A 20,554-nucleotide genomic window follows, 5' to 3' on the forward strand; every position below is an offset into this window, starting at 1 on the left:
AAAACGAATGCAATCAAAATTATATGTTGGGTCCTCTCTCAGGTGTCAAAAGCCAGAGCAAAGAGGTCCATTTTCAGAGCATGTACTGTGATGGTGCTGGGCGCACCTCTGCGGGGAAAAAAATCCACAACTTAGGGGCTGCCACAGAGAAGGCCCTCTCCGGGGTCAACACAACCCCCGAACTTCTGAGGGTGGCAGAACTACCAAGGGTAGAATTTAGTGTATATTTTCTTTTTGTCCATCCTGAACTGGGCAACAGCCCTGTTTACAGTCTTCCCTGCACCAATACGCATTAAGAAATCATTTCCTCTTTATTTTGTAGACAGCATTGTTGGGGCCGTGTTATTTAAGGATCTACTCTGCAAAGAATAATCTAACCAAGAACATTTTTGTTTTAAATCCTTTTAAGAAGAAAATCTTGAGGGGTTTGTGAAAATACAAACTAGAAAAGCATTAGTTATTTTTGTTGCAAAAGCAGATAGGCCTATAAATGGATAGAATGCTTATATGGATCTTTGTGATTTTTAAAGCATTTCTCGTAAAGCTGATGGTTGGTTTTCTTTAGGAGTGTTAATTCGGAGAGGTTCAAGGAGATAAGATATTATGAGCCCCTCAAGAGGTCTTTTTTATTGTGTGTGCGTGATTGTTTGTGCTTGTCATGGTGTCGTGCTGGTCATACATGATCCCGCTTTCAAAACTGCTCGTGCCTGCAAAAAGTTCAGAGCGGATATACTGCTTTGTTTCCAATCAGTGCACATCCCGTAACTTCCTGCTGAAATCCTATAACTTTTCATACCACAAATGTTCCAGCTTTTTTCTTTTGTCGCACTTTTGGTGCACTATAGCAGAAAGACCATTCCTCCAGACAGCAATAATGCACGTTAACATTGGGGCAATTTACCAGACTCGGTCATCACCCTGTGCGATAGAAACTCACAACTGAATGTGTATGAAATGATACAATGTTGTACTCACAAACATAAAAACACAGCAAATACAATGGTCAGACCAAGGTAGGGGTCACCAATGCGGCGCCCACAGGCACCAATATGCCCATGAGTACCTCCTACAGCACCCCGCAAAAGGTCTCGGTAAATATCCTTTCAAAAATCTGCAATGCATGAAACATTGTTTGCTCTTTCCGCTCAGTTCCTGTTGCATTGGCTTGACCTCTCCTCCATGCCCTCACAGCAGCCATTTTGTGTAATGCCACACACGTACAGCAGCCATTTTGTGACTGGCGCCCACTGGCCCAAAAAGGTTGGTGACCCTGGAAATAAGGTATACAAAATCATCCTGAGTAATATAACTCATATAGTCTAACAACAAATCATAAATTATTTCTGAACAACAATGGCAAATGATTGTTTAATAAAATACCCTTTCCAAGTCCACGTGTTTACATTTCTGATTCCTTGGCGGGAAGCTTTTTCTGTTGGATTCCAATTTCAGTTCTTGCTAGCAGCGTGAAATTCCTCCCACACGTCTGGCTGATTAAATGTAGAGCCTCAACCTCTAAAAGGAGCTTTCTGTGAAATCAGATTATTTCTACTAGATATCAACGATATAAAACGTGTGGGAAGACTTTCACAAATATATAGTAAAAAGTGTATTTCCCACCCCCTCTCTCAATGTGTATTTATATCAGGGAACTCCTGTGGCCCGCCTGATGTTCTCGTTGGACCACAACACTTATCATCCCTGGCCGTTGGACCTGACGCGAGTCCAGCGACATCGAGGGCCACAAGTTACGAATGGTGAAAGAGAGGAGTTTGTCTCCCTCTCTGGTAGCGCTAGGGGACATCCAATGAAGCTGAATGTTGGAAGATTCAGGACAGACAAAAGGAAGTCCTCCTTCACACAGCGCAGATGTTAAACTGTGGAATTCACTGCCACAAGAGGCAGTGAGGGCCACCAACTTGGATGGCTTTAAAAGAGGATTAGGCAAATTTAATAAGCAAGTAAAAAAATGAATAACTATTCCAGTCCTCTGAGCTGATTGCAATGGATTTTCTAGCCACGGTTGTAGCAAACCCTTGAAAGCAACAGCCTTTCACTCTTCCACAGTAGGGCATCTTATCTTTTCAATACATCAATACCTGTGGAGCGAGGAAATTATATGTGCTACCTGTATGCATTTGAAATGCATGTGCTATAATGATAGCTTCCGTTGGGAGCTAGAGACAGGAGTCTTCCTTTGCTCAGCGCTGAGAGAAATCCATTTTCTTGACGGCGTGCCTTGAAAGAGTTGCTTACCCTTCGATGGAAATTAATTCTCCATCAGTCAAATGGCCATGCAATACTGCTTAAAGGACAACATCAATTTTTAAAGGCATCGTCAATAAACCTCCAGGGTAGCCCTGTATATATATATATATATATATATATATATTTCAAAACGACTTTTGAGTAGTACACTTCCCTGCAACTCAAACGCTCAGTTGCCGACCGCTGTTTTCCATGCAAGGGTTTTTTAAAAATGATCATAATTCATGTGATGTCTAAGGGTGGGAGGGACATAGGGTGCAATTTAGAAGAGTCTCGCACTATGATTTTACTTGCTTAAACTCTTCTGTCGAAATTTGGTGAGATCTAAAAGTTCTTCATTTTCATTAGCTCAGAATAAGTTCTTAACTATAGGAATGGGATAGAAATTTGATTATGTTCACATTTAAAGTCGAATCTATCAAATTCGCTCTTTCCGAACTCATTGGAGAACCAAACTACGACAATCCTTTGAAATTTGCACTTATCTGAATTTTGCAATGTCGTTCTCCAACAGAAATGCATCTGTTAGGGGAAACTGTGCATAAACATGAATATCTTAGGGGAAATAACACACAAAAATGCATTATATTATGAGAAACTGCTTGCAAAAATGTGTACGTTAGCCACAACTGCCTACAAAAGTGTGTTTATTAGGAGGAATTTGCACTAAAATGCTGAAGGATTTTCCTAAGGGTTTTTTTTTTATCTGCAAATCGCTGCAGAAATGTGGAGAACTGAATTTCAGACTGGAAAAATTAGAAACAGAGAAAACCAAACTGACAGATCTTTCCATCTCTACCCCTCACCCATAGGAAGCTGCCTTATACTGAAGTGGTTGATATAGCTTGGTATTGTTTGCACTGACTGGCAGCAGCTCTTCATGGTTTCTGGCAGGTAGTTCTTCCCAGTCCTTCGTGGAGATGCCATCGGGGATTGAACCTAGGGCCTTCTGCATGCAAAGCAGATGCACTGAGTTACGGCCCTTCCCCAGAATTTCCCTCTCCGTGCCTGCTAAGAGGTTAGTAGCCTATGTTTCTTTGTTATTAGTCTCCTAGCAGGCTAGCTCATAATTTAGTGGGCTTATTTGCAAGGCTGCCATAATGCCCTGTGATCTGCTCATCCGGAAGTCCAGTTTATCTGGGATGATTTCTAAAATTCATTCCAGAGTTGGACAGGCTAGTAACTTGAGTGGGCTTATTTGCAAGGCTGCCATAATGCCCTGTGATCTGCTCATCTGGAAGTCCAGTTTATCTGGGATGATTTCTAAAATTCATTCCAGAGTTGGACAGGCTAGTAACTTGAGTGGGCTTATTTGCAAGGCTGCCATAATGCCCTGTGATCTGCTCATCCGGAAGTCCAGTTTATCTGGGACAATTTCTAAAATTCATTCCAGCATTGGACAAAGTGCCATTCAGGGTGTCTCTCAGCTCATTTCCATCTTTACCCTCCCTCATGTGTTATCACAGTGTACATGCTCATTCATATACCCTTGGGAGTGGACAAGCAATGCTGACATGACCACATTTGAGATTTGTCCCTGCAGTATTTTCATTGATGAGCTTCCGGCCATTGATAAAACACCACTCAAAAAGAATCTCAAAGGAGCCCAACTTAACAGGCATGTCAAACCTCCCTTTTGGTGGGGCGTGTAGAATTTGCCTGCATGTTTACAACCCACCGTGTATTGTAAACCACATGAGTTTTTTTTAAAAGCTTTTTATTTGTCCTGGAGAATTGGCTGTTTTCTGTAATTTAGAAGCAAGCGCCTTCTCCTCCCACGGCCCTCCGTGGAAAAGAGCAATCGCACATTTTTGCCTTGCAGAGTTATTTTCCAGCCCCCTGCTGAGTTGTTTCCTTGTGCAGCTGTGGAAAAGGAGTTAAAAAACAAACTACGCATTATGTACAGCAGTGTGTGTATATATACACACACATATGTTTTGCAGCAGTCTTCCCGCACAATCTGTGGTCCTGAGCCAAGATCTTTCCAAACCACCCATGCAGTAGATTCCCTGGAACCGAGGATAGACCTTCCCCGCCCTCCAGAGCATAATATGTTCATAATGTGGCTATCTTCTCCCTCCACTGTTGCAAGCAGTATGCTACTGAATACCAGTTGCTGCGAATCTCAAGTGGGGAGAGTGCAGCTGTTGCACGCAGGTCCTGCTTGCGGTCTTCCCAGAATGGGCATCTGGTTGACTTCTGTGAGAACAGGATGGGCCCCCTTTGGCCTGACACAGCGGTCCTTTTTTCATGAACTTCCGCACTCCCTTCTCAGATTGAAGGGATGCACATTTCTGCAAGACTTAGGACAACTCCTGTTTGCATCCTTCTCTCACAGCAGGGCTCTTATTGAATTCTGTGCTAACTCCCTTGTCCGCCGGATACCAGTTGCTGGAAATCACAAGCGGGGACTGCGCTGTTGCGCTCAGATCCTGTTTGCGGGCTTCCCATTGGGCGTATCTGGTTGGCCACTGTGAGAACAGGATGCTGGACTTGTGATGGGCCTCTTTGGCCTGATCCAGCCACCAGGCTCTTATCTTATGAGTGGCAGCTGGCGGTTGTGAGGCCTTTGGACGTTGCTTGTCAACATGATGCGGTCTGGAACATGGGAAGCTCAGCGTACACCGAGTCAAACCCTTGCTTCATCTAGCTCAGTGCTGTCTACACTGACTGGCAGCTGCTTTCCAAGGTTTCAAGCCCTGCCTTGTCTTTTCTGGCCCTACCTGGAGATGCCTGAGATTGAAGCTGGGACCTACTGCATGCAAAGCAGTTGTCCTACCACTAGGGATGGGAAGACCTTTCTGTCTTGGTTCGCTCCATTTGTCATTTTCCTAATGTTAAATTCAGTTCTCTGCATTTCTGCAGTGATCTGCGAAATCCTCATGAAAATTCTCCACCACTTTAGTGCGAATTTCTCCAACTAGACACCTTCTTGTAGGCAGTTTTGACAAAGGCGCACATTTTTGCAACCCCTTTCTCATCACTTCGTGCCTTTTTGCCTGTTCTTTTTGCTCATTTTTATGCGCACTTTCCCCCAATATATGCATTTCTGTAAATGTTGTTTAGTTGGTGAACTGCATCCCCAAATTCAAATAACTGCAAATTTCGAAGGATGGCCGTGTTTCGGTTCTTGTGTTGTTTCGGAAATTGCAAATTTGATAAACTCTGCTTGAAATCGAAATCCTCACCCATCCCTACCTACCACTGAGCTATGGCCCTTCCCGGTCGTGTAGGAAGCCCTGTGGGTGAGGTGACAGCAGAAAAGAAAATAAGTTCCGCTTTACTGCTAGATGGAGCCAGGATTGCCGGGCAAGCCTTGATCCTCCTTGGGCCTCGGAAACACTTAAGTTGAGAGTGCTAATGCATATTGGCAACTTAAAAATCCATACGTGGCAGAAGAACAGCCATCCTTCCATATTGATGGGACATTGTTTGGTAATCCTGAGCCGGAGGTGGTGGGGAGAGGTGGCACCATGTAAGATGGCTGTGGGAGCCTCAGGCGTGGGGGCCAGTTACGGCCCATCAGTCTCTCTGGCCTTCAGGTTGCTCCAGCAAGCCACATCCTCTCTGGCAAGCCACACCCACTTCCCCAAGCCACATCCTCCTTGAATCCTTTTGCTGGCTATGATGTGTCCTTCAGCAGACAATTATGTGCTCATGGTGACACAGAGTTGGGCCTTGTCACTGGTGGTGCCGGTGCTAAAAGGCAGGAGATCCCATCAGTATTGGCATTCCGCCGACTCATGGTTAGGCAAGCGTGTCCCTGATCTTCTGGCTTGAATCTCTTGATTGTGTTGTCTTCTTCACTGTTTTAACTCTTATGCTCTTTTACTGAGCTTGCACACGTGTGAGTGTATTAATTATGGATATTTTAATGTAGCTGTACTGACTATTTTTATTACAGATATAATTGGTTTTATTCTTGTTATTTTCCTGTTGGCTTTTATTTTTGAATCGCCTTGCTATGTACCTTAAAATGCGGTTGGACTCGATGGCCTTATAAGCCCCTGCCAACTCTACTATTCTATGATTCTATGGAATCATCATCATCATCATCATCATGGGGTTAGGGTATTGCTGGTGCATTTCTAAATATGTCCTGTTTGGTAACCATTTTCGTTGAAGCTGCAGAGTAAGTGTGGAAATGAAAGAACTCTTTTTTAGGGAGGGGAAGGGAGGTATTGCAAAAATGGTGTAAATTTAATGGATGCTTGAGTTCCAGCTAAATTATTCATTCCCGCAGTCAAACAAGTGCCTTTGTCTGCTTCTAATGGGTCAGCATTCTTTGCAAATATTTTCCCTCCCGCTTACCACCGTGCATTCATTTATTTATTTCTGTGGGGGATTCTTGTTAATGTTGAAAAAGACTGTTTGAGGCGGGGGGGGGGAATATGGCCATCAAAACTAGTGTTTTGTTGGTTAAAATACCAGCTTTTTTCCATGCCCCACCTCTTCCCTGAAATATACAAGCCTCTCTCAAAATGTAGCTATGGATCAACATGAGGCCTTGGGTTGTGCTAGCTCATTTGGCATTCCAAATGTCCTGGAGGACAGTTACTCGATCTAGGGCCTTTTCTGTAGTGGTCCCCGAACTGTGGAACAGCCTCCCCGAAGAAGTACGCCTGTCGCCGACGCTTCTATCTTTTCGGCGCCAGGTTAAGACCTGGCTATGCTCCCAGGCATTTTAAGCGTTTAATGTTATAACTTTAAATCTTTTATTTTTTTGTTTGCTGCTTATGTTTACTGTTGGTAGTTGATTTTATTGTGATATTCTGTATTTTAATCTTTTTGTACGCCGCCCAGAGAGCCACTCGCTATGGGCGGTTTAAAAATGAAACAAACAAACAAATAAATAAATAAATAAATTCCATAACTTTCTTAGAGTCTTCAACTCTCTTGGAGACACAGAAATCCAAATTAAAGTTGGTATGCACATGCAGAATGCTGTTCTATATTTCAAGTTAGAATACCAGCTCAACCCCCACCCACATCAAGTGTTCTCGGAGGCAGGAAAGATGTAAAACATATCACAATGGCCCGCTTCATGTATAACGCCAAACTATGGTTTGCGCACACGCATGGACTCTGTGTGTCTGTGTGTGCACGTTAGGGATGGAATCCATTGCTGGTGCTGGTTCGAAAGCATTCCATCGATCTAACAGGCTGGCATCAATTTGACTCCATCCTTTATACGCCAGCCGCTGCTTTTTACCGATGTGTTTTTTTTCTGATCGGAAAAAAATAATGATATTAATATCGATATTTTGAAGGAAATATCGATATTTTGAAGGAAATAATCAATATTTCCTTTTAAAATATCAATTTTGAAAGAAATGTCAATACTTTTAAATGAAATATCAATAAATTATCATTCTTAAAATCAATATTTTAGAGGCGGATTTTAAAAAAGAAACCTGTTTCAACAATAGCTACAGAAACTCGCTACATTAAAATCCGATCCTCAACGACTGAAAATAAGCAAATGGATGGAAAATTCGGTACCAAATCCAAATTGGACGGAATTCTAGCATATCCCTAGCACATGTGTTTGCATCTGTGCGCATGGTCTGTGTACCTGCATGGTGAGTGTGGTGCATCAATGGGAGAGCAAGTGCATGTTCAGTGGCTACTTGGAGCATTATTTATTTATGTGATCTATTCGTTCCCTGACACCTGAAGGTCTTCAAGCGACTCACAACAGCAAGACCATGGCCTTGGGGGGGATGACCAATCTTGAGCCAAAAAAAAAAGGTAGCCAGTCCTGGCCTACCCTGACTGGCATTGGCAGCTCTCCAAGGTTGCCGACGGGAGTCTGAACCTGTAACCTGTAAAGATGGCGCTTACCGCTGAACCATGGTCCTTCCCCAGATATCTAAATGCTGCCAGATATTTGTAATATTCTGTTTTAGCGACCAAGAGCGCACACACGCAAGCACACACGCAGTCAATCTTGGCCAGCTCCAGTGCTATCTGCCGCCTTCAGAAAAGCTTGCAGCCCTGTTTATTTCTGCTCCTTAGGGATCTGTCATATGATCTTCTGATGCATCCAAGGGTGGCTTTTTTCGTAATTAGCCCGCATTTGCCTGAGAGGAAAGGCATGTGCCAAAATTGTCTCACAGATCAGAATGATGTTTTAACAGCTGTTTTAAGGAAAAGGAAGAGCTTCACGGGGTGAGGGAAAGCGAGGTGCGGTTGCGATACGATCACACATTGGACAACGCCGGTGGCTGTGAGCACATGTGTAGGGTTCTGGGTTCAAACCACGGCTTCTCCAGTTGGAAGGGGTTCAGGTGATAAAGCTGGGAGAGACAAAGGGGATTTCGAGGCCTGCTGTTAGTCAGCAGAGGCAGAACCAGGACAGAGGAGCTATTTATTTACAGCGTTTTTGCCTCAACACCCTTAACTGTTGTGAAGACCGGTTATGTGTTGCACATGTTTTCTGGTGCTGCTGGGCCACCAATTTCCTTCCGAGTTCTTTTCCGTATAAATTTTGCAAGAAAGGCCTGGTACGCTTGGCACGTTGGGTGCATTTCAGAACAGGATTCCCCGCTGGCATGTGGGTCCAGTCGTGGTAAATGCACACTGTGTCCAAAACCTCAGTGTGTGCAAACTAACTTCAGGGGAATTTAACTCCCGTTACTATTTGGCACACAGCTCTGAAAAAACTCTCGCTGTGTTTTTGTGTTTGTTTTTGCAAAGGAAGCAAACTTGTGCCCCATTTCCAACACTGACGGCAGGCACTTTTCGACCCAGCCCTTCGAAACATTCGGGGAACGTTTGGGGAACAGCCACAAGTTGGCTCAGGAGTAGAGCGTCTTCCTTGCGTGCAGAAGGTTCCAGGTTTAATCCCCGGAAACTCCAAGTAAGGCTGGGAATGTCCCGTTCCTGAAAACCTGCCAGTCAGTGTAGACAGTACTGAACAAGATGGACCAATGGTCTCATTCGGGAGAAGGCAGCTTGTTTCCTGTGTTATGTCATTGTTGCTGAATACGTTGAATGAGGCGCATGACAGGTTGCTCAAGAGGAAGTGATGTGTAGAAAGTGAGGTGACATATATTATCATAATAGATGGTCTGTCATTTGCTAACAGCTGGAGCCATTCAGTTCAGCTAAATCTGAAGGTGATCTTGGGACACTCTGAAGTTGAATGTGTTTTTTTTTTCCATACATGGCATTTGCACCTCACTCCCCTCGACCAGCTGCCTGATATGGAGGCTGGATCCGAACTGAAAATCTGCAGATGAACCAGCTTGAAAAGGAGCAACTCTGCAAAGGTTCAGAGGAGACTTGAGGCTACATCCGCACTATGCATTTAAAGCACCATAATACCCTTTTAACAGTCCTATCGTCCCCCAAAGAATCCTGGGAACTGTTGTTTGTTATGGGTGCTGAGAGTTCTTAGGAGACTCCCGATTTCTCTCCCAGACCTACAGTTCCCAGAGTGGCTTAACAAGCCATCCCTCTTCCCAGGGAACTCTGGGAACTGTAGCTGTGTGAGGGGGACCAAGGGGTCTCCTAACAGCTCTCTGCACCTTTAACAAAGTACAGTTCCCAGGATTCTTTCAAGGAAGCAGCCATGACTGTTTTAAAGTAGTATAATTTTATATCATCCACTGCCAGCTCTTCCTGTCCCACAGGAGTGAGGAACTTAGGATGGACAAAGCCCAAAGGCGGACCTGCAAACCTCTTTACCTGGCCCTCGGGACTCTCACCCAGGCCACGCCCTTCAACCCCCTGCATTGCACTTGGAGTGCATTTCCCTGCCTGGACAGAGAATTGAGAGGGGCTTCTGTGTATAGAAGTTAGCCTACTGTACAAGGGTAAACATTACATTTGTTGCTCCGCCCACTTTTGCCTCAGGCCCCGCCCACCACTGGCATGTGGCCCTCAAAAGGCTGCCCAGATGGGAGTGCGGCCCTCGAGATGAAATAATGTTTCTCTGCTGGATCATTGCTTATACCTGGGTCTTCTATCTCCCAAGAAGGCCTTTCCTCCTGAGTAGACCCCCCACAATAGTGCTATCTGGCTGCCAAGCAGGATCACATAAAGCCACTCTGTGTTTCGCATTGGGTCCGCTGCCCCCTTCACTCCTGAGGTCGGGGAGTGCGGGGGGGCAATCAGGGAGAATCCAGAGGTGCCGCCTGTATTTGCTGTTATGAGTCATTCATCATTTTCGGTTCCTGTGACTTCTCAGAAGATGGTCAACCATGTAAACAGCTTTTCAAGGGATCTGAAACTACTGGTACCTTTAAAAAAAAAATTAAAAAGTGGTCACCGACATTTTGATTCTTGCATATCTGAAAAATGACAAAAGGTTTGTGCCGGTGTTGGGGGTCCCACATGGACTACAAAAGAGTCGTGCAGGGTGGGGGTCATATGTAAACAGTGAATTAACTTTTAAACACTCTCTTCCCTGATGTGCATTTATGAGACCCTTGGTAATGAGGTACCTTCGTTTTAAAAGGTTACCCCAGAACGTGATCAGTGATCTTTATGACAGGCAACCTGTGGACCTCCCAATGCTGTTACAGCAGCCCCCCCCCGACCATTGGCCATATCGGCTGAAGACGGGTGTGGGTTGTAGCCTAACAACATCTGAGGGGCCACAAGTTCACCAGTCCCCCTTTATTGGCGGTGAGGTTCGTTCCTTCTGAATTCAAACTAGATTTGCCTGGTTGAATTGTGTTTGGATAAGGACTCGAATGGGGTCAACCGAAGTTCCTGCTTTGCAGAAATGTGCATCGCTTCAGTCTGGCAAGGACGTGCAGAAGTGCATAAGAAGACTCCTGCTGCAGACCAAAGGCCCGTCTAGTCCAGCCTCCTGTTCTCACAGTGGCCAACCAGATGCCCCAATGGGAAGCCCCCAAGCAGGACCTGAGTGCAACAGCAACCATCCCCTCTTGCCAGTTTCCTCTTTCAACAAGCCTTTTAAGTAGAGACCTTATCCCGGTCTGCGTCTGTGCTGGAATTGCTTTTTAAGATTTTTTAAAGCTGTTTTTTAAAAGATATTTTTAAAATGTTTTGCTTAAATATGTTTTGAAAGATGTTTTGTTGCAACGTTTTTAAGTCTTTTTTTTTTTAAGATGCTTCAGAGTGCTTTTAGTGTTCTTGTTTCCTGCCCTGGGCTCCTTCTGGGAGGAAGGGCGGGATATAATATTGCTAGATAAATAAATATTCAGAGAGGCATATTGCCACCGATACTGGGCGTAATAAAGCCATAGTGGCTATTTATTTATTTATTACTTTTATATACCGCCTCATAACCAAAGCTGTCTGGGTGGTTTACAGCATCTAGTAGCCACTGGTAGCCTTATCTTCCCTGTCCTTGTTTAATCCCCTTTTAAAGCTGCCCAGGTTGGTGCCCCCCATTTCAATCTTGTGGGAGCAAATTCTATCATTTATATATTCTGTCTGTCCTGAAGGTCCCTCCCACCATTCAGCTTCAAGGCATGATCCCTCTGGGTTCAAGTCTTACGAGAGAGGGAGAAAAACGTTTCTCTCTCCATGCGATGTATCATTTTATCAACCTCTGTGCACCTTCTCTGAGATGTGGGCTGAGCTTCGGCCATGGAACATAGACCTGCCTTAGATGGGGTCAGACCATTGGTCCATCTAGCTCAGTATTGTCTATACTGGTTGGCAGCGGCTCTCCAGCGCTTCATACAGAGAGTCTTTCCCCAGCTGTACCTGGAGGTGCCAGTGGGGATTGAACATGGGACCTTCTGCATGCTATGCAGGTGTTCTGCCACTGAGCTGTGGCCTCCTCTTATTTTGCAAGCTACATTTGCATTCATCCCTTGTTCATCTTTTGCCTCTCTTCTCTTGCCTTTTTGCATCTTCCGCCTCCTTGACTCCTGGTCTGAATTTGCACTTGTACGCTCCTTGGGGCAGAGACCTGGCTTATGGATTTTTTTTCTGCGACATCATCCCTGATTTTGCTTGGCCTCTGTAAAGGAAATGGTAACGAATGGCAAGGCAAATCAGGACCCTGGTCAGCTCCCAATGAGCTCTGCTAGCTGAATTTTGAAAGATGTTGTCTCAGCAAAGGCTTGAAAGCCTTTAAAAGCCTGGCAGGGTTTGACCTTCCAGTGGCCCCGCCCCCCTCCAGGAGCGCCATCTGCAATATTTAAAAGGCCAGTAGGCTATTCTGCAGCTTCCTGAGCGGTGCTGAAGCTGCAGAATTGCCCGCAGGCTCTGAGTTTGATGGCAAAGCCGGTACAGAAGGGGGTGCTGGGATGACTTGTGCAAAGTTTTGCTCAGGCCATCACTGGGACTCTGAGGCGGGAGACGAATGACACACACGTGGGGATCTAAGATCTGTTAGTCATGTCTATTGTTTTCCATAGGGTCTGCTCTGAGTAGGGCTAGCACTGGGTACAATCCACAGTTAGGGATGGACAGACTGATGAAAGCCAGTCCCAGTTCCCATTCCGTTTCCAGGCAGATTTCTCACAGTGGCCAACCAGTTGCCCCAGTGGGAAGTCTGTGAGCAGAACCAGAGAGCAACAGCCATGCTCTTCCCTCCTGCATGTTTCCAGTAACCGGTATCCAGAGGCCTCTCACTGTGGAGGCAGAACATAGCCATCGAGGTTAATAGCCATCCATAGCCTTTGTTGTTTTTATATGCCTTCAAGTTGATCATGACTTATGGCAACCCTGTGAATCTGTTGGATATATTCATAGGCTTTTCATGGTAAGAGGTATTCAGAGGTAGTGTACCATTGCCTTCCTCTAAGCCTTCGGCACCCGGTATTCCCAGGTGGTCTCCCATCCAAGTACTAACCAGGCCTGACCCTGCTTAGCTTCTGAGATCAGCCGAAAGCGGGCGTGTTCAGGGTAGTATGGCCGTAGATTGATAGACTTATCCTCCATGAATTTGCCTAAACCTCTTTTGAAGCTATCCAAGTTTTAACTGTGTTTGAAAGCCCCGGATTCTCATACTGGATTCTGGCAGAATGCAAATTCTGAAGCAGACCGTTAATCCGATCCAGCTTGTTCATCAAGAGATCCAGTCAGGGCTCATGCACCCCATGCCAGATTCTGCCCATGTATCAACCTTCATTGGATCCTTCAGTCCTGGTTCAGGGCGTTCAGCAGCAACCCATTGCTGGAACAAGCATGCAGAACCACAAACTCAAAACCGTAGCTGCAACGAATACATCGGTTGATTGATATGCAAAGCCTTAATGGTGTTATGAGATAATGAACTGATGGACAATGAAACAAAGATAATATCTGAAGCTACTGCAACATAAAGTGACTTGCACAAATATGTATCCCATTGCTTTAAGTTTGTGCAAGGAGATATCTCCTGATTCACAGGCCATAATTGGCCAGATCAGATCAGGCGAATCTGCTTTGGAATCGAAGTAGGATGGGATTCCTTTGTGTGTACATTAATGATGCTCTGTTCTTAAGCTTCCTGTTTCATGGGACTGGCCTCCCAGTCTTTGCCCTTTCCCCTTTAGCTTCTCTCACCACTCCCACCCACCTCCCTCCGAAACAAAACGATCTAAATTTAAATTGCAACACACACACACACACACCCTCGGAGGTGCAAACATGTCAGCCGAGTGCAAACGTGTGCCTGGCGCAGAGTGACGCTGTTACAGCCTGAAGTGGCAGGGGTGCTCAAGCCTTCGCCTATTTAAGGGGCTGTTGAGTTGCTTTGTCTAAAAATAGGTTTGAAGAATGCTTTCCTTCTGCCAGGAGCCAACCTGCAAGTTATTGGCCTGCGAAGGAGGAGCTTGGGGCTGTGGGGAGGGGTTACTCTTGCGCTCAGGTCCTGCTTGGGGGCTTCCCATTGGGGCACCTGGTTGGCCAATGTGAGGACGGGAGGCTGGACTAGGTGGGCCTACTTTCCTGATGTCTTCAAGCAGAGGCTGGACAGCTATCTGCGGGAGATGCTCTAGCTGTGGATTTCCTGCTGTGAGCAGGGGGTTGGACTTGATGGCCTACAAGGCCCCTTCCAACTCTATGATTCTATGATCCGGCAGAGCTCATCTGAGTTCCCCCTCCATGGTCCAGCGGCATAGTGGCAAGTTCAGAAGTGCAGGGTCCCTTCGCGTTAGTGACGCCATGCCGCCTCAGAGCCACACCCTCAGGATTCGCCATCTCTTCTGCACTTACAGAATTAGAGATGCAGAATAAAACTGCTGTGTGCATAGGCTCCCCACGCCCCCAGATCTCTCTCTCTCTAGGGGCTAAATGTTGCCAGAAACTTTTTAATTTTAAGAATTCTGAAATGGACAAGTGTGGGACTAGGATTTGGGAGACCATGGAGCTGACTTCTCACTTACCCTAGGACCCCTTCAGCCTGAAAGGGGAGGGGTGTGTTAGCTACTAAGAAAAGTCTTCTCAAGGACTGACTCGCCTCCTTTCACTCTCATTGGCTCCAATCAGCACAAAAGGACAAGGAAGCATCGTTAGCCAAGTGAGAGGACTCTTCTCAGTGGCTGACGTGCTCCCCTTTCATGCTGATTGGCTTGTATCTAGAGACCCTACTTGGACCCTGCTCCCAAAAAAGTAAGGGGTCTACAACCCGCTGTGACTCTGGACGATTACACCTCTGCCAATATGCCTCTGAAGACCAGTTGCTAGAAATCACAAGGAGGGAGCGCCCCTGTAGCTCTCAGGTCTTCCTTATGGGCTTCCCATTGGGGCATCTGGGTGACCACTGTGACAACAGGACTAGGATGGGCCACTGGCCTGATCCAGAAGTTGGCCTTTTCTGGTGCTCTTGTGGTGTGAGAAATACAGGAGGGTTGAATTTTAAGAAAAAGCAAGGAACACAGTAAGTCTGTGTGCGTGGGGGGGGTGAGGACGTTTGCATTTTAATGTGACGCTCCCTAATGCTTAGGGTTGTCTCTAGTGGGATTCCGACTCAGAAGAGACCCATTGAAACCGATGAACATGATTAACGTATGTCCAACAGAGTTGGACACAATCCTTACTTTCCAAAACAAGATGTGAGCTAAAACACACCTATCCTTCAGAATTTGCACTTCTCCAGCTTTTGCGATGGAGTGCATATATTTCGTGAAAGCACCATACAAAATTTGCGCCGTGTTAGAAAAATGCTTGCCGAACCATGTATATTAGCAGGAATGCTGATTAGCTAAAATTAGCTAAAGTGCTAATGAATTTTCACGAGGACTTGAAAAAAGACAGGAACGGAAACGCGGTGGCCTGATTTGAAGATTGGGAAAATGCGAAGCTTTTTCTCAGCGGCCCCATTTTGCCTCTGCTGCTGTCGGCACCCAACCACCTGCCTCTGCTGCTAGGGGGAATGAAAAGGATAATCCTGCGTACCTGTCGGGGGGCCTAGAAAGATCCACCATTCTTCCCCTCCCCTCTTCCTTCCATCCGCATGTATTCCCAGTAGGAGTAAATGCGTGCTCTCCTTGACTGAGAATTGCCGACTTAATTAACTGACACGGTTTCTGATGGGGGGGGGAGAGAGTCTTATGACATAACAGGCAACTGAGCCAGACAGGAAACTTTTGGTGCTACTTCTGCGTTTTCTTACGAACTGACCCTCCACCCGCCTGAGATTTCGGTTTTTCCGAATGCATTTGCAATACCTATAGCCGTTCAGGCCCCGAGCCTGGCACGTGGGCCACAAGTCCAAAGTAGAGTCCTCTGTACATCCCTGGCCCCATCTGCACTATAGACGACAAGCACTATTATATCACTTAAAACAGTCTTGGCTTCTTCTCCCAAAGAATCCTGGGAAATGTAGTTTGTTACAGGTACCGATTTCCCCCTTCCCCTCGCAGAGGGACAATTCCCAGAGCAGTTTCACAATCACTCCCTCTTCCCTGGGAACTCTCGGAGGGGAGTAGGGATTTCCTAAATGCTGTCAGTACTCTGAGCAAACTACAGTTCCCAGGGTGCTTTGAGGGAAGAAACCGTGACTGCTGAAAGTGGCATAAGGCTGCTTTAAAGGTCTGGTGCGGATGTGACCCCTGTTTTGCCTCTAAACTACTGAGTTAGGAGGCCAGAAGGTCAAGCAGCCACATGACCAGCGGTGGCTTTGTACACAGTGAGCCAAACCATAAAGGAAATCCATCTGGTGGCCATCTTAGTTTTTGTTTTTCCCCTTAAGACGGTGCTTTGGGGTTGTCGTTTCTTTTTGGGGGAGTGCCAAGCGCCAGAGCTTGGCATCATTGGGCATTCACTGAGGCCCATAGGCCAGCAGGGGGGCCCTAATCAACAGTAGAATGCCTCTGGATATGGAGGCTTCATTCTCATCTCTCATAGCTGGTCAGAGCCTAAGAGCCCCACTCAGTCAGGGCAAAAAGCAGACCCATCAGACCATCTTGTCTCCCAACTTGGCAGCCAACCAGAAGCTCTCGGGAAGCCCCCATGCAGGGGCATGAGCGCAACAGCCCCTCCGTCTCTGCTGGGAGATTATTCTTTTTGGGCTCCGGCAGATGCCAGACTGAATGGCCTGTGTGACCAACAAAACCCTTTTATGCTGCGGTAAATCTGCCAGCCTTTCAGAGGCTGCCAGAAAACGCTGTTTTTCTTTTTCTTTCACCTCTGCAAAGGACAACCGGGGTTGAGCCCTCTGGAATCGATTGGTTCCTATTAAGGTTACAGAAGCACTTATTTAAACATCAAAGGATGGCGTAAAACTCCCAGGAGAGGAGGATTCTTTGATATATTTTTTTTTAGTAATTAATCTTGTGTTCCCCGGAGCAAGTCAGAGGTTCGGCTGTCGTCTTCCCCTTCTAGATTCCCACCCAGCCTGTTCTTCCTCGAAGGAGCGAAGATCTGAGCTTTGCAGATGTCCCCTGAATGCCAAGAACTGGTGGATAATGGAGAGCGGAGGGCTGCTTCCTGCCCGCCCCACCAATGGCATTTGGCTGTCCATTGCTGGGAACAGAACACTGGGCAGAGAGGAGCCTCTTTTCTTTCTTCTTGTCTTCCAAAGCGAGTGGTGCAGTCCCGGCAGGCTGCAAGCAAGATTTGGAACGGATTGCCTAGGGGAGAGAGAAGAAGAGAGTGTGCTGTGTCTCCGGGCGCCCCGGATTTGAGGGACGATCAACCTGTTTCGCCAATGGAACAACCGCTGAAGCTGTGCCGCAAATTCCTATTGGCAGGGGAAGCCCACCCTCCGCCCCTTCCCCAGGAATGCCAGCCACTGTTGCTATAGCAGCATCTGAAAACTGCCCTCTCTGGCGTTTAACCCTCTCCCACCTTTCCAGCCTGCTATTCTTGGTGCTCACCAGCTCTCCTCCCCAAACTGCTGTGCCATGGGTTGTGATTTAAATTAGATCCTTTTCTGGCATCCCTTCTTCCTCCCTCCTTCTCCCCATGGTTACCCAGCATTCTTGAAATGAAAATATCTGGTCCCAAACTTATATAAGCAACGTTGGCATGATCGGAACTAGCACCGTCATCATCTTCCGAAAGCAGCCCAGTGGGGCAGAGCAGGTGCAATCAGAGCCCCTTTTTGGGGCAGAGGTCTGGGGCTTCACTCAGCAGCCGTTGCAGCAGGGCTGGCTCAACTGCATTTTGAGGGGCGCAAAGTCTTGTGCAGTGCTGTCAGAAGAAGAGGTGTGTGGAGGGGGCAGTGTGAGGCCATTTAAGCCCAGAGCATCAAATAAACTGAATTGCACCACTGTGGCTTAAACAGCCAGCCACCTCTTAAACTGCTCTGAGCCATGGAAGAAAATAAACTAGAGTTATTTTCCTCTCTGCGGAGACAGGAATGTAAACAGGAGTCCGTCTCCCCTCCTCCTCCCCTGCTGTGGCCCTGATCCAAATCCTATGCCCCATACCCCCTGCAGTGGCTTTGTTTGAAGCAGGAAATTATTTCATTGGGAGTTCAAATCCCCAGCATGCCATTTTGAGGCTAGGCCGAGGTAGCAAATGAGGGTTTGTGTTGTTGTTTTTTTAAAGTCCACCTGTTTTTGCTTGCTAGCTCCAGCTCTTAGAAATGGGCAAGAATTGCAATTCAGTTTGCACTGAAAGACGGATCTGTCGAATTAGCCCTTTCCGAAACGATATGCAAACGTCCTTCGAAATCCGCACTTCTAGGAATTTCGCAATGCAGTTTCCCAGCCAAGTAATGTGTACAAGAATGCATATAGTGAGGACAGATGCCCAAGATCCTATTGTTTACAATTTTGTTATGTACATGTTTGCTTTTATTTTTGTAAGCCGCCCTGAGTGCCCTATTATAGGGTAGAAGGGTGGAATAGAAATATTTTAAATAAATAAATAAAATAAATAAAAAGATCCCTGTCGTAAAAAAAGGATATGTTTGCAAAATACCGTGAGCAGTTTTGTCAAGGCCCAGCCTTGTGTTTAACATCGCATAGTTTCAGTTTTGAATCCCTGGGAAGGTTCTTTCCATAGGGCTGTGAAATATCTAAATGTCTTGCACTCTGCTGAGGAACAATTTCCCCAAATGGCCTGGGTGAGCAAGCAAGGGCTATTGATAGCAGATGTTAAAAAGCAGATCTGATCCACTTTATTGGAGAAACTGAAAAAGGGAAGGCTTTGCGTGCAGAAACTCCCATGTTCAATCTTGGGCATTTCAAATAGAACAATTGCACGGCATAGCGGTCAGGAACCTTGAGTGTGGAGCCCAAATGTGGGCCTGGCCCCTCCTGTCTGGCCTTTGGAACGCTCCCCAGGCTACACCCCTGCCCAGCCTGGCTTTGCATCCTCCTTGAGCGTTTTCACTCGCCTGGAAAGCATCCTTGGACTCTGACAGCACCTCTTGCTTGCCTGGATAATGAATCATAGAACCATAGAGTTGGAAGGGTCTGTGAGGCTATCTAGTCCAACCCCCTGCTCAATGCAGAATCCAGCTTAAAGCATTCCCGACAGGTGGCTGTCCAGCTGCTTCCTGAAGGCCTCCAGCGTTGGAGAGCCCACCACCTCCCTAGGTCGTTGGTTCCATTGTCATACCGCTGTTAGGAGATCTTTCCTGGTGTTCAGCCAAAATCTGGCTTCCTGCAACTTGAGCCCATTATTCTGTGTCCTGCACTCTGGGATGACCTGGAAGAGATCCCTGCCCACCTCTGGGTGGCAACCTTTCCAGTACTGGAAGAGTGCTTTCCTATCTCCCATCAGTCTTCTCTTCTCAAGGCAAAACATGCCCAGTTCTTTCATAGGGCTTTGTTTCCAGTCGCCTCATCATCCTCATTGCTCTCCTCTGACCCCGTTCCAGTTTGTCTGCATCCTTCTTAATGTGTGATGTCTAGAACTGGATGCATTACTCAAGGTGAGGCCTAACCAGTGCTGAATAGAGGGGAACCATTACTTCATGTGATTCGATAGAGGTTTGTGTGTGTGTCTGTGTGTGTGAAAACTAGCAAAATGTACAAAAGTAAAATTCACATCAGTTGCTCCGCCCACTTTTTCCTCTGGCCCCACCCACCCATAGATGTGCCCCTCCCCAAAGGTTTGTCCAGATGGGAATGAGGCCCTTGGTCTGAAAAAGGTTCCCCACCCCTGCGGTAGCAGGTAATGGGGTAGCCCTGGAGAATTGCTGCCTGTCAGAGCAGAGAATACTTGGCTAGATCAGCAAAATATTTTGACTTGGTATAGGACAGTTTCCTACGTTCTGGGTTAATGTTAATCACAAAGTGACAACCCCTAAACCCCATCAGTCAATATTTATGGAATATTCATAGAAGCGTCATTTGTAGTGATTTGCTGCAAGACTCTGAGCTGTCATGCTTGGGTGAGAAACGGAGATGTTTATATTTATAATGTCGCCTTCCCCAACCTGGGACCCTCTAGCTGTTCTGGGCTGCATCTCTCCATCTGATGGGAGTTGTAGTCCAAAACCTCTGGGCAGCACCAGGATAAAGAAGGGGCGGGGATTTGGTTCCATTTTAATGTGATTTGACCTATTCCGCCTTTCCGCAAACCAAAACACGCCATCCTTCGAAATTCGCACGTCTCTGAAATTTGCGATGCAGTTCTTCAACCCAAAAATGTATATATTAAGGGGAAGCGTGCTTACAAGTGCATATAGGGGTGACTATGACGTACAGAAATGCATTGCATCAGGGGAAATGCAAAGATGTGTGCATTTGGCAAAATCGCATACAAAACATGCATGTCAAGAGAAAAGGGGTCTGAAATGCTTGGGAATTTTTGTATGGACGTTTTTCCTGCAAAGATTTGTAGCCCAGCCTTATATGGCTCTTATATGGGTGGAATGCTTGATTGAAAGCAGGCAGTGTTGTCGCTTGGGAGTAAGACCCCAAGTCCTACAACAGTCTATGAATAATTGGGGATTTGAAAACAGAGCCGCTTA

At 46.4% G+C, this 20,554-nt stretch overlaps 1 protein-coding gene and 1 pseudogene across 18 annotated transcripts in view; one reads left to right on the plus strand and one right to left on the minus strand.

Moving 5' to 3' along the window:
* The window catches only part of FNBP1 (formin binding protein 1), a 106,906-nt gene that overhangs the window by 18,069 nt on the left and 68,283 nt on the right, over window positions 1-20,554 (plus strand). The window lies entirely within an intron of this gene.
* Window positions 13,003-13,121, minus strand: LOC133374081 (5S ribosomal RNA; annotated as a pseudogene).

This window comes from Rhineura floridana, chromosome 20, assembly GCF_030035675.1.
Source record: "Rhineura floridana isolate rRhiFlo1 chromosome 20, rRhiFlo1.hap2, whole genome shotgun sequence".
NCBI classification, from domain to species: Eukaryota; Metazoa; Chordata; class Lepidosauria; order Squamata; family Rhineuridae; genus Rhineura; species Rhineura floridana.